We start from the raw sequence: 8,828 nt of genomic DNA, 5'->3' as shown, positions 1-8,828 counted from the left end.
AACCAGACACGGATACTTTCACCCCCTTTCTGCCCGGGCCGGATTCCAGCGCTGTCACACTTTTGCCATGTATACACGATTGGATTTTCCGACAGGAAATGTTGGAAGTGAGCTTGTTGGCGGTAAGTCCGACCGTGTGTATGTTACATCTGATATTTGTTGTCGGACTTTCCGCCAACAAATGTTGGCTAGCAGGTTCTCAAATTTTCCACAAACAAATGTTTGTTGTCGGACTTTCCGATCATGTGTACACAAGTCCATCGCACAAAAGTCCACACATGCTCGGAATCAAGTACGGAAGCGCTCGGTCTCTAGCGTTCGTAATGGAGATATCACATATGTCTTGTACGTCACTACGTTCGTAATTGTTGGCCAACATTTGTGTGACCGTGTGCATGCAAGACAAGTTGGAGCCAACACCCTTCGAATAAAATTCCACGGTTTTGTTGTCGGAAAGTCCGATCGTGTGTACGGGGCATTAGAATAACAACTATGCCACGTACACACGGTCGGAATTTCCGACAACAAATGTTCGATGTGAGCTTGTTGTTGGTAATTCCGACCGTGTGTAGGCTCCATCGGACATTTGTTGTCGGAATTTCCGACAACAAAAATTTGAGAGCTGGATCTCAAATTTTCCGACAACAAAATCCTTTGTTGTAAATTCCGATCGTGTGTACACAATTCCGATGCACAAAATTCTACATGCTCGGAATCAAGCAGAAGAGCCGCACTGGCTATTGAACTTCATTTTTCTCGGGTCGTCATACGTGTTGTACATCACCGCGTTCTTGGCGATCAGAATTTCCAACAACATTTGTGCGACCGTGTGTATGCAAGACAAGTTTGAGCCAAAAACCGTCGGAAATAAATCCAGGATTTTGTTGTCGGAATGTCCGATCGTGTGTACGCAGCATTACTCACTCATACAACAAACTAAATTTGTATCATTTTTTTGAGTCAGATAAAGTTTTCTTTTGCTGGTATTTGATCACCACTGGGTTTTTTTGCTAAATAAACGAAAAAAAAAACAAATAATTAAAAAAAATTCTTTGTTTCTGTAAATTTAGTAAAAACAAATCTTTCTTCATAAATTTATTCCAAACTGTATTCTGCTCCATTTCTTTGGTGAAAATAACCCAGATCAGTGTATATTATTTAGTCTGTAGGAAAGATATAGAGACGACGAACTATGGGATATACGTATATCTGAAAATCCATCAAACCTGATGTACTGTTGGCCTATCTCATTTCTTAAGGTCCCCCCGGATCCTGTGTCATTGTACTGGGGTCACCCCAGGATCCTGTGTCATTGCCATGGGGTCATCCCGGGATCCTGTGTCATTGTACTGGGGTCACCCCGGGATCCTGTGTGATTTATACTGGGGTCACCCCAGGATCCTGTGTCATTGTACTGGGGTCACCTCGGGATCCTGTGTCATTGTACTGAGGTCACCCCAGAATTCTGTGTCATTATACTGGGGTCACCCCGGGATCATTTGTCATTATACTAAGGTCATCCCAGGATCCTGTGTCATTGTATTGGGGTCACCCTGGGATCCTGTGTCAATGTACTGGGGTCACCCCGAGATCCTGTGTCATCGTACTGGGGTCTCACCGGGATCCTGTGTCATTATACTGGGGTCTACCTGGGATCCTGTGTCATTGTACTGGGGACACACTGGGATCCTGTGTCATTGAACTGGGTTCACCCTGGGATCATGTGTCATTGTACTGGAGTCATCCCAAGATGCTGTGTAATTCACATCATCAAAGTGAAGCCAACCAGAGAACCGTTAGCCATCGCAGTGAGTTATTTTTTGGGTCCCAATTCATAGGTCACCCCGGATCCTGTGTCATACTGGGATCACCCTGGGACCTTACATCATTGTACTGGGGTCACCCCAGGATTCTTTGTCATCGCAATGGGATCACCCAGGGATCTTGTTTCATCATAGTGGCGTCATCCTGGGATCCTGTGGCATTGTACTGAGGTCTCCCCATTGTTCTGATTGGCTGCTGTGAGTGTATTGGAACATCAGATGTCCATAAAGAGACAAGTGGCTCCTGATTGGATGCTTGGACTGTATTGGAAGGTCAGACATCCATACAGTGCCTTGAAAAATGATTCATACCCCTTGAAAAATTTTCCACATTTTATCATGTTACAACCAAAAACGTAAATGTAGATAGATAGATAGATAGATAGATAGATAGATAGATAGATAGATAGACATGAAGTAAACAGATTATAGATTGATAGAAATAAATAGCGAGATATAGATGATAGATGTCTTTACTTTGGGTGGAGTTTATCTGGATTGTCGTAGAACCTGAAATCTTATATTTCCCTCTTCCTTTATCAACAGGCAAAGACTAAGAACCTCAGGATGATGAGCAGGTCAACTGACAGGAGAGAAAGAGCTCTCCTTCTATGACTGCTTGGAAGGTAAGTTAGAAACTCCTTTTGGGGAAGATAGGGAGTCCTAGGGGCCGTTTTTACATTTTCCAGCCCATTCATAAAATGCAGGCCATGGTGAGGAACCCTGCGATGCCCCACGGAGTTCTCTTGGAGAGCTCTGTGAGTGACCAGGCTTCCCTCTCAAATATTCTTTCCACTCTTTCATGCAGGAAAAGTATCCTCCCCGACACCCCCCCCCCCACTACACCCTCTGTACCTGTGCTCCCTTATAGCTCCTTTCTTAACCACTGGGGCTGAGGTCGGCTTTGGTGATGACCAAGGAGCGGTGAAGTCACTTCCTCAGTCATGTGACAGTGCCTAGGCCAAGGGATTGGCTGCTGGGTACTGTCATAGGTAAGCGGGTGACGTGCTGCTCCATGTCAATAAGCAGGCAGCTATGATGGAACTACCAGGTCAGGGTGCCTTTTTCAGAGATGTTGGTGACAGAGTCTCTTTTTTAGCATATTTGATGGGCAGTCATCTCATATTCATTGCTGGATGTTATTAAACATGCACCTAGCTGGCCCCGACCATGCTCAGAATGGCCTTGTGCACACGGACTTTAGTCCCTGGGGCGTAAAATTCCTGTTGTGTTCCTGTGCCTGTGAAACGGCAAGTGACACCTACAGCCGGCCATAGAAGTGAATGGCTGTACCCAGCTGTACTGGTGTAAACGCCAATGCCCCTGTGCAGGCGGCCATATTGTCTTTCATTGCCTTCAATTACAAAAACTTCAGAAAATAATATTTTTTGGTTTTTTGTTTCTCTTACAACTGTGATGAGGACAACATGAAAATGTACGACGGCTTTGACAGTCACAGACTGAAAGAATTGAAAAGGAGAACCAAGGAGAGGGAGGATGAGGAAAGGAAAGCCAAGGAGAGGGAGGATAAGGAGAGGAGAGCCGAGGAGAGGGAGGATGAGGAAAGGTTAGCCAAGAAAAGGAAGAAAGAGGAAAGGAGAGCCAAGGAGAGGGACAAAGAGGAAAGGATATCCAAGCAGAGGGAGAAAGAGGAAAGGATATCCGAGGAGAGGGAGAAACAGGAAAGGATATCCGAGGAGAGGGAGGAAGAGGAAAGGCTAGCTGATGAGAGGGAAGAAGAGGAAAGGAGCTCTGAGAAGTTGGAGGGAGACAAGTGGAGTTTCGAGGAGTGGAGGTAATTACACATTCTTCCTTGTAAGTCTTAGATTGTATGGGAAGCCCAAATTTTTATTTATGTGAAAGACTTTGAACCCCTGCAGGCTTTTATTGCAGTCTGTGTCGCCACTGGAGTGATTTGCCCTCTCTAGGGAAATACAATATTTTTTAAGCCGTCTAAGGAAGAAGAGGTGAGGGGAAAACTTTCAATGGGCAGATCTGTCCTGGTCACACCTTTCTAAGGCGGTAGCACGTTTAGAAGAACAAAAGCTGATTGTTTAAGCTCCTGGCTTAGTGCAGGCACCACTGAGACCAGCTGTTGTTTTATAACAGCACTGGGGCAGCTCTGGGACAGGGAGCCACTATGCCTGCAACACTGGGGAAAAAAAAATAACTTGGGGGTCTAAGTCTTTTGGGTTGCTTTATAAATAGGATATCCGCATAGCCCATTCATAAAATATTGGCCACCTTGATGGCCCTGCCGAGCATCCAAGGATTAGACATAGGTTTTTTTTGCTTCCGTTAGGACTTGGGGGGGGCTAAGTTTTTGGGGCTGCTTTATAAATAAGAACAGAGTTCTGCACTAAACAGCCCATTCATAAAATATTGGCCACCTTGACAGCCCAGCAGTCAAGGCTTAGACATATTTTTTTTCCACTTCCATTAACAAAAACTTAAAGTTAATATCTTTGTTGTATTTCTTTTACAGCAGTGACTCGGATAAGGTGGTGACAATAATGAACCAGGAAGAGTGAGAGAGGACACTGTAGAGGGTGAGAGAGATCTATCGGGAGAAAGCTTAGCAGCAGAAGGAGAAGCAGGAAACACTGAAGAAGTTGATGGAGAAATGCCAAATGAAGAACAAGAGGAAGGAGGAGGAAAGACTGAAGAAGGAAGAAGAGGAGAAGAAGAAGTGGATGAAGAAGTGGCTGGAGAATCCGAAGAAAAGTCTTGTGATGGCACTGAAAGTCGAAACCTACAGCCCAAAGCGGAAAGGAGGCAGAGGGAGGGATGTGCACTGGATACCCAAAATGGAATTTGGACCGAAGAAAGAGGAAGAGATTGAGCAGTCTACCAGCAGGCAGCAAATGAAAACGTAAGTTAAAAATTCACTTTGGGTAAGATAGGATTCTGGACATAGGCTAATTCTTTAGGGCCAGTTTATAAATAGGAGCAAATATCCACATTTCACAGCTTTTACGGTTTTACGGTTTACACAGGGGGAAGTACAGAATGCCCCCCAGTGTAATCACTTGGGAAATTACACTGGGGGCATTTACACAGGTGGAATTACACTGCGGGGATTTATGGAGGGTTTAAACTGCGGGGATTTACACTGAGGAATTTACACGAAGGGATTACACTGGGGGGGATTTACACAGTGGGGAATTATATGGGGGGGGGGGATTACAATGGGGGGGATTGTGGAAAGCTTGAAGGATCACTATGGCACATGGAAGGCAGGAAGGAAGGATCACTATGACACCTGGGAGGCAGGAAGGATCACTATGGTGCATGGAAGACAGGAAGGAAGGATCACTATGGCATATGGGAGGCAGGAAGGAAGGATCACTATAACACATGGAGGGCACAATGGAAGGATCACTATGACACTTGGAAGGCAGGAAGGATCACTATGGCACATGTAAGGCAGGAAGGAAGGATCACTATGACACATGGATGGCAGGAAGGAAGGATCACTATGGCACATGGAAGGCAGGAAGGATCACAATGGTAGACAGAAGGCAGAGACAATATGGCACATAGAAGGCAAGCAGGATCACTATGGTACATGGAATGCAGGAACAATAGGCACATGGAATGCAGGAACACTATGGCACATGGAAGGAAGAGAGAGAGGGGAGAGTTCACTCACCCTAGGCTGGCTGCTCCCCAGTCCAGAGGCTCAGGCAGACATCAGGATCACTGGCTGCTTTACAATCTCCTACCCACATAACCCCTTCCCAGGCACAGATTGGCTGCACACCCGGGGGCTGTTGGTGGACACAAGGGGACATGGAGAGGGGATGAAGCTGACCTAGCCCACCTCCTCCTCCCTCCTCGTACAACCCATACAGCGGGCAGGCGTGGTGTGGGGGACTGTGCTGCTGAGCACTAAGAGAGCCTCAGCTGGACAGCTGCAGAACAGCACGCCGTACAAGGGGATCTTGTTGCAGCACTGGGCTCCCCTGCGGGACTCAGCCCAGATTCGTGGGACACCGGGATTTACTTGAAATCCTGGGACAGTCCCAGCAAATCCGGGACGGTTGGGAGGTATGTACAGTATATTAGACCTAACAACCTAGATACTAGTACTGCAAACTGTTACTAATAGCAATAGTGGTTGTCAGTAGTTAGAATGCATATAGTTGTATAACCCAGATAACTCTACTTAATTCATCCTATGTGGGCCATAGCCTTTGAATAAATATCATGTTTTCAAGTTTGTTTCTTGTGGGTATCTTTGGACTTTTTTTTCCAAACTGTTGGATACCAAATTTCTGCAAAATGCGTAATGTGGAATGGCATAATAGATGCATAAACAGAAATAGAAACTTTACTCATTTGCAGTAAATACAGTTAAGTGACCCTTTACACTGTTACCTTGCAACACAAGGGGCCTAAATGGGCCAATAAAGCATTCCCCTTTGTTTATTTATCTTTCTAGAATCAAACCAGAGATTAAATGCTTAAAAAAGAAACATTACCTTTTTCCTAACGTGTGTGGAATCTATAAACCAGGGATGAGCTTGGTAACACACAAATGTTGATTTTTATCTTATTCGAGTGGTGCATCCATTTTAATAATAAATAAAAAAAAAAAAACATCATACATGGTGTTTTGAGGATAGTATTAAGATATACAGGTATCTAGTTACCCTACTAAAAATGTTAAAGTGGGGTTCTGGAGGAAATATGACTTTTAAGATAAAAATACCCCTAGAATACTCATGCCTCATGCAATGTAACAAAGGTATGCTGTAAACTATGCCCAGTTTTATATCTGTGCAGCATTGTTTTCTTACTTTGTGAAGTGTCTTAGATATAGGCATAAATCAGGTAAGTGAACAGAAAAAAATAAATACATTGACAATTAATTTTAAGAATACACATTAGTGCTGCATGGTAATGAGTGAAAATGTGGGTGGAGCTCTGCTTTAATAATACTCATTGCTGGAATACAGTTACATATCCTGCTTTAGCATCATCAACAAGTAAAAAGTAGTTTTCCATGTGTTTAACTAGCTGGGCACTAGATTCCTATGTTCAAGCAAGTTTAACATGCTAATGTTTCCAGATTTGGACAAATTTCATCCATGGCAAGATGAATTAAGTGAATCTAAAACTATTTACACAACTATTCAGTCTAATCTAGATAGGTATTGGATGACACATGCATCTAGGTGTGCATGAATGTACATGTACTCTACTCTAAATGCACTTTCTATTTCTTATACAATAGATTCCATCTTTGATCCTACATTGACTTTATGTGAAACCAGTGGTGAAGCTAGACATTCTTTCACCCAGGGTGAAGACTCATTTCGGCAACCCTGCAAAGCACGTAAATATCCCATAACTTTCAGCTGATGGTTAAACTCAGATTAAAAACAAAATTAAATAATTTTTGGCTATCAAAAGTGTTTATACTGTATCTATCATCCATCCATTGGTCTATCCAGATCAAATTGGCTTTATGGAAAATAAATCAACATCAACAAAATTCTGATTAAAAGATCACAATAACACAATGAGACAGAGGCATCTTTTCTAGGACATTTCATTCTATCTAATGAAACTTCTTTGTTGAACTTGGACACTTCGTCATTCTCCAGTAGCCTCCATATCAAAAAAATGGTGTTATTTCTCTTCCTTTTGAACTCTATAACAGTTGTCCCTTATCACTTTAATTGTTTGTCTCAGAAATAGAGGTCTAAGCTCTAGTCTAACCCACTAGTATGGATGCCAACCATGTTTACAGATATAGCCATCTTATGTGCTAATGACAAAATTCTGTATGTTGAAAACCGTAATCTGTTGCTTTCCAAAGGGGTCCACGGTATAGATATCATTGGTTCCCTATCAGAACTATATAAATTAGCAAATTCAGTTATTACCAGTGGTGGCTGGTGTTTTTTTTTTGGGGGGGGGCGGCAAACAACCCCCCTGTCAGGTCACCCGCAACAACACCCCGCCCCCCCCCCCCCCCCCACGTGGGCGAGCAGTCGGTCATCCAGCCCCGCACTTACCGCATCTAAGTAGCGGGTGGGCAACGCTTCTACGGGTAGCGGGCAGCGTGTTCCATCATGTCTCCTCTCTCCTCCTTCTAGGCGATTGCCTGTCCTTTCAGCCAATCGCTTCCTGATTGGCCGGGAGGAGGATCAGTGTAACAATAGCAAATATTAATTTGCCTCTGGATCTAATCACGTGCTTCAAAAAGAATAAAAAAAAAACCCTGATTGACGTGGATAGGGGAGGCCTAATGGACGGGCCCCCACTGGTTATTACCTCTTTAAGTTTCCATTCTTCACAGGAATAAATAATCTACAACTTCTGTTCAGATAATAAAGAAGTGCCCTTACTGTAACTGGTGAAAGGACTAAAAGCAGAGAGGTGACACAACTACACAACTGTGGAAGTAAAGTCAATATAGCCACGTTCATATTCCTTTGCAAAAGTTCCATATATCATACACTCAATGCTATCAACAACAATATGCTTATTCTCATCTGACTCACACTAAAGTAAAATCAACCATCCTACAGGGACAAAAACATCAGGTGGGTCAAGTGCTGTCCAACATTTTTTTCTTCTATATTGTGAGCCGTTTTTTTAACTTGCATTGCTTATGTCCCTGTCCTGTCTCTGAACATTTGCTTGACCCATCCTTCGATATGGTTGCTGCATTAGTTTTCTATTTTCAGGTTTGAAACTTTTTTTCAAGTACAGAAAATAGTCCTTGTAATTTTATGAGCTTAAACTATATATAGCCACATTGTTTTCCCATTTTGGACAGAGTTGGGAATGGTTAAACCTTCTGTCACTAGCCAGTCATGTTTTGAAATGCAAACAGTTTTTTATTTTTTAAAGGGTAAATGAATACCAGCTTACTTCCAAGTTTAAAACAAATGGAACAGTCCATCAACCACAGGTATAAAGCAGGAGTTTGGCTCACCGCCAACAAAACCTTGTCCTATAACAGGGTTTAACCTCTTCAGCCCCGGAAGA

This window comes from Aquarana catesbeiana, linkage group LG01 (genome assembly GCF_042186555.1).
Source record: "Aquarana catesbeiana isolate 2022-GZ linkage group LG01, ASM4218655v1, whole genome shotgun sequence".
Classification (NCBI taxonomy): Eukaryota; Metazoa; Chordata; class Amphibia; order Anura; family Ranidae; genus Aquarana; species Aquarana catesbeiana.
Note: the sequence above shows the minus strand (reverse complement) of the source record.